Source organism: Psammomys obesus, unplaced genomic scaffold (genome assembly GCF_907164565.1).
Source record: "Psammomys obesus unplaced genomic scaffold, mPsaObe1.curated_primary_1811, whole genome shotgun sequence".
Lineage (NCBI taxonomy): Eukaryota > Metazoa > Chordata > Mammalia > Rodentia > Muridae > Psammomys > Psammomys obesus.
This window is the reverse complement of record NW_026596244.1, coordinates 14,764,801-14,773,083: the sequence shown is the minus strand read 5'-3', so window position 1 is coordinate 14,773,083 and position 8,283 is coordinate 14,764,801.

Sequence of the window (8,283 nt, the reverse complement as noted above, 5' to 3'; positions counted from 1 at the left end):
CTTATTCTGAAACTGCTTCAATGTTAAAAATAGGACTGTTGACATCAGAGGTTAGTTAGGAAGGCTGAAATGGCAGTCAAAGTCTGGGCAATGGCGCAGTCCTCAGAAGCATCTGGTTAGCTGATCCATCTGAGGAGGCAGTGAGCAATCATGTCAGCTTCCAGCAAGTTCAGATCTCAGCCTGCAGTCTCAACCAGGTGAAAATCTGCTGAGACAAATTCAAACTAGAAACAGAAGTTAAAATTTGTCTAATAAATGGGAGAAGTTAGAACTTCCAAACCCAAGGAAATAACTCATCTGGGGTCCATCTGAGCTATGTCATATTCAGGTCTCATGACTGTTTGATTCCCTGAAACTCATATAAAATTTTAGTTTGCAAAAGGAAATATATAAAAAGACTCAAAAATAATACATTAACAACATTTTGTGAATAACAGGTAAAACTGCATCCAATGGAATGAGTATCATTTTTTTTTAGCTGTTTGTTTTGTAACCTTTATAAAAAATTTAAATGTCCATGGTCTGAAACTCTAACACTTTAACTGTAATACAGCTGTTGGTAATCAGCCATCATGCCATTTTTTTATACACTGAAAATTTAGGCAGAAGTATATTAACGGCTTTAGTATTAAACTCTGGATGCTTGGACTTTCCTTAACAAAGTAACTAGAAGAAATAGATTTAAAATATTTCTAAATCCTGTATCAAAGTCTACCTCAAAAATGGCAGATATTAAAAATACCTGGCTTTTTGGATCAAATATACATTTTGTACAGCTGTTCTTAGCATGATGAGATGCATCTTTAAGTCTATTTCCAGAATATAATCAAGAGGAAATTAAAATCTCAAGCTTGTGACTGGATAATAAGCAGTCAGTGTTCCATCAGTTTATCCCAATTTTATTAATCAATATTGTAACACTGAACTTCTGAGATTTTATAACAATATAAGCATATCAATAGCAAAGAAGGGATAAATCTGAAATATTATCTTAAAATATTTATTTAGACTCTTTAATTTTTTTAACTCTGAAACATTTTTTCAGATCTTTAAATAATAATTTTAAAATTTTCATAACCTAAATTTTTATATCCTCAAATTTTATATAAATTCTTTATCTTTTTATCCAGCTATTCATCATAAAACATAGACAATTAACATGAAGCCTATAAGCAAGGTAAACCTGTTTGCCTTTTAAATGAACAGCAACATATCTTAGAGTTCTTTCTCAAATCATGCTTGCAGGTGTAAAAACAAGCAAATACAGTTTATATTTTCTATAATATTCTATAAACCTTCAGGTTAGGCTTTTCCCAGCTTCTTTTGATTTAACCAGATATTTTTCTTGATTTTCAGACCATATAAAAGTTTCCATCAGAACCTTTTTCATTATTTTATCATTCTGACATGATACATTATAAAAACTGCAATTTTCTTAATTGGCTCGGATAGTATGGCTTGGTTTCATTTGGTAAAATTAATAAAATAAATACCAAAGTCTTTTGTCCTCCCCCAAAAGATTGAGACTGTTTCAAGTTCCCTGTTAGAATGCCCATGGTCATTGTCTAAAATGCCTGATAAACTTTAAAACATTTCATAGCCTTAAACATATTTTTTTAAAACCTGTTTTTGCAATTTTAAAATAAACACATTTTTAGAAGAAATCTGCTTCTGCAATATCAAAATAAGGTACAACCTTTTTAGAAATGAAATTACAAAGTATAACCATAATTTTAAAAGTCAAAACCAAATTTCATCAATGCAAATAATTCAACACTTTTAAAATCAATACCAAGTGTATTATTTTGATGTTGGCTGCCAGCAAGAAAAGTTCTTGTACACTAACACATGCAGTTTTAATATTTTATATAAACAGAGTTTCAAATCTTATTATTTTTATAAACCTGGTTTTTAAGACAGGACAGAAATTATGCAAAGTCTTAATATAATTAATAATCAATAATCAGACATCAAAATATATAGACCATAGTAAACTTACATATTCAAAACCAATAGACAAAACTATAAAACTAATTTTTATTTCTTTTAGCTGTAATTTCAAGGAAGAACATCTTGCTATCTCTTGAATCCAATTTTTATGACCATAGAGGCTTGCAGCTTTCTTACCTGAGAAGCTGCTGTTGCCCTTTTAAGAGCTGTCTGCTTGCACAGAAGCCTTAAACATATTTCAAAACCTGTTTTATCTATGGTTGAGTACTATAGGGGCTGGAATCCCATGTATTATCTCAAAGGGAGTTAACCCTAGCTAGTAAGGGTAATTCCTAACCCTATAAAGGGCAGAGGGGAGGAGCATCATCCAGTCAGTGCCAGTCTCCAAGGTCAATTTAGTTAAGGTCTTTTTTAATGTTCTATTTATTTTCTCTATCTGTCCTGAACTTTGGGGCCTATATGCACAATGCAATCTCCAATTTACCCCAATCATACTTATGGTCCCTTGGACTCAGGACCTTAGTCTGGGACCTAGGTTCCCTCTTGAGGCATTCTCTAAACCAGTGATCTTCCTCCTTGCAATGTGCACATTGGTTCTTACCCAGTGGTGGTCTGTGTCATCCTCTGGGTTCTTTGTCATTGGCTATTCCCTGGGGTTGGTGCTTTCTTTCTCTAGGGTTTGGAACATTGCTGCCAGTAGGATCTTTGCCAGATCCCAGTTTAAGGCCCTTCCTGTCTTTAACTGATTTTCCTCAGAACTGTCCCTGTTATTGTACACTCTCTCAGCTATCTCAACTAAATCTTGCAGCATTATTTGTCCTATTTTCTCCCTTCTCTGTAATTTCTTTATGTCTCGAGCAGACTGATTAATGAAAGCCAAAGCAGCCATGCCCGTGTGTTCAGGCTTCTCTGGATCTATATGTGTATGGCTGCAGAAGGCTTCATTAATCCTTTCAAGAAAGGCAGCTGGACTTTCATCCATTCCCTGTCTGACATCACACACCTTGGTCAAATTAGTGGGCTGTGTTTTGACCACCTTGGGACCTGCCAACAGAGCTTAGCGGTCGACTAGGAGACGTTCCCTACCTGCAGCCGTGCTGTAATCCCAATTGGGCCTCTCATAGGGAAAGTAATCATCAATATGGGCTTGATCTGTGGGTTGGGACTCCTATAGTGTCTGGGACATTTTTGCACACTTCTGAAATAATATGTCTGTGCTCCTCCATGGCAGAAAAAAAAATTTAAGAGCTTCTGATAATCATCCCAGGTGGGCTGATGGTTAAAAAGAACAGTTTCAAAGAGATCAATCAAATCCCTAGAATTGTCAGAGAACTTGGCATTCTGAGTTCTCCAGTTATAAAGCTGATGTGGCAAAAGTCCAGTAATGATGAGATTGATTGCCATTAGCATCTGGAGGGCCCAGTGGCCCTTAAGGGAAGGACTGTAGGATCTGCCTCTGGTTCTCCAAAGGGAGAGGCTGCCTGGAGGCTCTGGGTCCTTGGCGCTGGGCCAGGTGGTGGTTCCAACCTGGATAAAGGAGCTGGAGCCAGCTGAGGAGTGGAAGGAGGTCTGTATGGAGGGGGTGGAAAAATCATTTCCATGGGAGTTCCATCCTGCAAAACAGAGTAAAGGGGGTGGGGGAGTGAGGAAGCCAGGGCAGTGGCCTCTGGTTTCCAAGAGCCTGTGGAGGGAGGATTGTTAGTGGGGGTCAGAAAGGAATTGATCCATGGAGGTGGATGAATCACTAGATCCTTCCAAACTACAATATAGGACACTTGGTCTGGGTGCCTACATGCTTTCTGAAAGACTCTATTTCCCACTGCAAGGACGATGGAAAGGTGGAAAGTTTCTTCTGGTGGCCAGCCCACATTGAAGGCAGGCTATTCTGAGCTGCAAAAAGTCATCATTTTTCCTTTCCTCACAACAACTGAAAGATTGTGAGCTCTAGTCTTAACCTCCCCAAAATGAGTCAGAACCAAGTCAAGGGGTTTTGAAGTAGTCTGTCCCATATCGTCAGTCTGTCTATCCATCAGGGGAATTCAGAAGAATGAAAAGAAGTAAAGAGGACAATTTCAACAACAGTAAATCACACACACAAAAGGAGCTGCCTGTCTCAGGCAAAAGCTAAACTAAAGACAATAAATCATAGCCCATACCTGGGCTAATTTCCTGGGACCAAAATTGAAATCAAAGAAGCAAAAAGAGCTGCAGCTTTGAACAAAAGTAGAATCAAGTACTCTCAGGTAGATGCAAAACCACAAACAATTAATCACAGAAATGAAGCAATAGCTTCTGGCACAAAACCAAGCAATAGACAATTAATCACACATAGAGATGAAGTGAAACCAAAAACCTGGCTTTTCCCAGACTTCTTTGCCACAGAAGTTCCAGAGAGGCTAAAACTGATTCCTACTCTCTGGTAGGCTCCAGAGAGGCTAACCTACTCTCTGGTAAGCTCCAGAGAGGCTAAAACTGATCCCATTCTGGCTTCCCTGCAAAAGAAATTCCAAAGGGGATAAATCTGACTCTGGGTGCAGCTTCCCTGCCACAAAAGTTTTGGAGAGGAAAAAATTGATTCTGATTCCGGCTTCCATGCCACAGAAGTACTGGAGAGGAAAAGTGATGAGGCCAAAAATGTCTTTTTGACCTCAGTGGCTGTGACCCCCAAATACATCCATTCTAGTCACATCTTGCCACTCATACAGACACCTTGAAGCTTTTTCAGAACAATGAACAGAAACAAACACTTAAAGCAGACAGACAACACAGAAGATATTTACCCGTGGGATTAAGCTCTCCAGGTCAGGAGTCCTAGAGGTCCTGAGGGTTCCCGGTGAGGGAACCAAATGTTATGCCAGGACCATGAGACCCTCAGAGACCACCAGTGAAAGACCCCAGCCTCACCCTAAGTTAAACATAGCTAACGCCATTTTGTGGGACACCACTGTTTTGTAAAACTCTGAAGGCTAGATGGGAAACTGAAAAATTACTAAGAAACCCAGCTGTGTCACCCACTTGGGATATCTGCGGTCAGGCTGCCCCAGTTGAGCTAAAAACAGTTTGTGTTAATCACCCTCATGGATATCTGTGAGACTGTTCCAGTTAAGATAAGGGTCCTAAGGAAAACAACAGATGGCGGGCCACGTCAAAGGGTCATCATGACGTTTCGACCACCCAGTTCCTGGAATCTTGGTGTCCCTGCCAAACTTTGACGCAAACCGTGGTCTCATGTAAATGTACCAATCAACCCCCTGTAACCATGCTTCTCGCTTCTGTACCCATGCTTCTGCTCTAAAACCCTATAAAAACCCCAGCTTTTCACCCAGGGGGCGCGCAAAGTCATCTGAATGATCTTGCTGCCCCAGGTACCCGTGTATCAAAATAAAAGCCTCTTGCTGTTTGCATCCGAATGGCCTCGTTGTTCCTTGGGAGGGGGTCTCTCAGACGGAAGATACCCTCCGGGGATCTTTCACCAGGAGATGGCTCGATGCAAGAGCAAGAGAGCTTTATTACAAGAGTGATCAAACTCGGAACCCAAGTCTCACTGACACAGCAGTAGAGAACTGGGACCCCAAGCCCTGAGTGAGCAGGGTTTTTAAAGGGAAAACCACAAACGGGGTTTCCATGACAGCAAGCAGGGGGGTTCATGCCTTGATGTTAGAGGATTGGGTAAAAGTTAGAGGAGTGAGGTGACCTTCTACATAATCACAATTGCTATTCTTCTAAACTACATCTGAAACTACATCTGGGGAGAACTTTCCCAACCAATTCTCATTAATTATTGCCAGGGAGATTGTCTCTATTTTCTATCAAGTATTTATTCTGTGATATTTCCTGGAGGCTGTTGCTAAGAGAGTGCATATTCTGTGATATTTCTTGGTACCTGAGTTCACCACCCAGTCGAGATGGCGCTTCACTTTGAAAGACCCCAGCCTCACCCTAAGTTAAACATAGCTAACGCCATTTTGTGGGACACCACTGTTTTGTAAAACTCTGAAGGCTAATGGGAAACTGGAAAATTACTAAGAAACCTAGCTGTGTCACCCACTTGGGATATCTGCGGTCAGGCTGCCCCAGTTGAGCTAAAAACAGTTTGTGTTAATCACCCTCATGGATATCTGTGAGACTGTTCCAGTTAAGATAAGGGTCCTAAGAAAAACAGCAGGTGGCGGGCCACGTCAGGGGGTCATCATGACTGTTTCGACCACCCAGTTCCTGGAATCTTGGTGTCCCTGCCAAACTTTGACGCAAACCGTGGTCTCATGTAAACGTACCAATCAACCCCCTGTAACCATGCTTCTCGCTTCTGTACCCATGCTTCTGCTCTAAAACCCTATAAAAACCCCAGCTTTCCACCCAGGGGGGGGGGGGCGCAAAGTCATCTGAATGACCTTGCTGCCCCGGGTACCCGTGTATCAAAATAAAAGCCTCTTGCTGTTTGCATCCAAATGGCCTCGTTGTTCCTTGGGAGGGGGTCTCTCAGACGGAAGATACCCTCCGGGGATCTTTCAACTTCAAAATGGAGTCACCCAGGCTAACTTAAACTCTTCAACTCCACTCTGACACACTCCTGCCTTCAATTTTTACTAGTTACATCAAAAGTTTGTGTATGCACATAGACACACATGCATTCACAAACATAGAATTTAGAAAGAATTCTGTGGTAAGTACTAAAGTGTGTCTATTTAAAAAAAAAACCCAACTTCCTTTTAGCTTAATAAGCCAAGGCCCTGCATGCAGCCACTCTTCTCCTGCAGAGCCCACCTTCAAGACTCAGGTGCGGGCTTGGTGTAACGTGTCAGGGCCTTGAGGAAGCTGGACAAGAGAGATGGGTAGGGCTGTTCTGAGTTTCAGTAGGCCGACGCAGTTACAGCATTGATCTGGAGCATTACCAATGGCAGCGGGAGTTGTAAGGATCTGGAGACAGCTTGACAGCTTTCTAGATCCCTTCGCTCCTCAGAGTTGTACTTGGAGGCCTGGTTGGTGACAAACTCTGTAGCCTTTCCCTTAATATCCTGCAATAAATCTGTCTCTTCATAAAGGAGCTAGAGTAGACTCTGTTTAAGTCTGATGGACATTGTGTTATGGACATTATGTATCCACCAGAGAAGACTGCTCAGACACTGGTTCAAGCCAGTAGAAAGTTTTTATCAGCCAAAGAGTGACTACACGGGGTATTTGGGATCCCAGTGTAGTCCCAAGCATTTCTAAGGGTGAGCTTTTAAGCACAAAAACCATTTCCTGGTTGACATACTTCAGTTAACAAGAACAGTTAGTCAGAAGCAGAACTACAGAGGCAAAATAGCAAGGTTAGTTCATTTAGAGACTTTCCAAGGACTATGGACTTTGATTGATGCCAGAGCCTGCAGAGTCGAACAGTATCTGAGTGGGGAGTGAGGATTAAAATAATTAAAACAAATCACACTACACACAGGATTGGCCAGAAATGGCTGTCAGTAATGACTGCAGCAGCGTGGGTATATTCCAGGATTCATTTTTTATAGGCAAAGCAAAAACAAGTCATTGACACAAAAAAGAAAAGGTCGTGGAACCACCAAACTTTCCTAAAACTACACCCCTATAGCAGATAGGATCCCAGGTCACACAGGCAAGCTTTAAGGAACTTGGAAAGTTTTAAGGAACTTGGCGAAACTTCCTCTTTTCTCTGTCTCAAGGTAAAGGCCAGGATGAAAATACGTTTTTCGAATAACAAAGCAGTTTGACAAACGAGCAGCTCTCCACAGACTGATTGGGTCTTTGTTTTTGTTTTGGCAGTTGGTGCTGTGTATGTGCTGGATTTTATGGCTTCCACCATGGAGTCAGTTGTGCTTAGGTCTGAGGGCGACAGTCTGGGGTCTGGTTCTCATTCTCTGGCTGCAGTTGCCTCTGCTGACCCGCACTGACCTGTGCAAACTCACTAAGAACTCGGCTCCGCTGCACTGACTCCAGTGCCTGAACAGCACTGACTCTCTCTCCTGGCTCTGCTCTTAAGTAGCTGTTCTCCTGAGAGCGGGCATCTCCTGGCTCTGACTCACTCTGCCAAATCTTTCTCTGATTCATCCCTTTGTCTGCTCCTCAGTTAGACAACAGTGTTTGCTTTAAAGGTGTGCACTAAGGGCCTGTCTGTATTCCAGCCAGATCACACAAACCCAGATGGTCTTTGGATGTGAGCAGAGCAGCCATGTTGCTGGATTAAAATTCCTCTATAGTACAGCCTCGGGATGTTTTGAGTGGCTCTTCGGAAAGGCGCCATCTCTGTATCTTCCTCTACCGTACAGCCTCGGGTTGTTTTGAGTGGCTCTTTGGAAAGGCGCCATCTCTGTATCTTCCTCT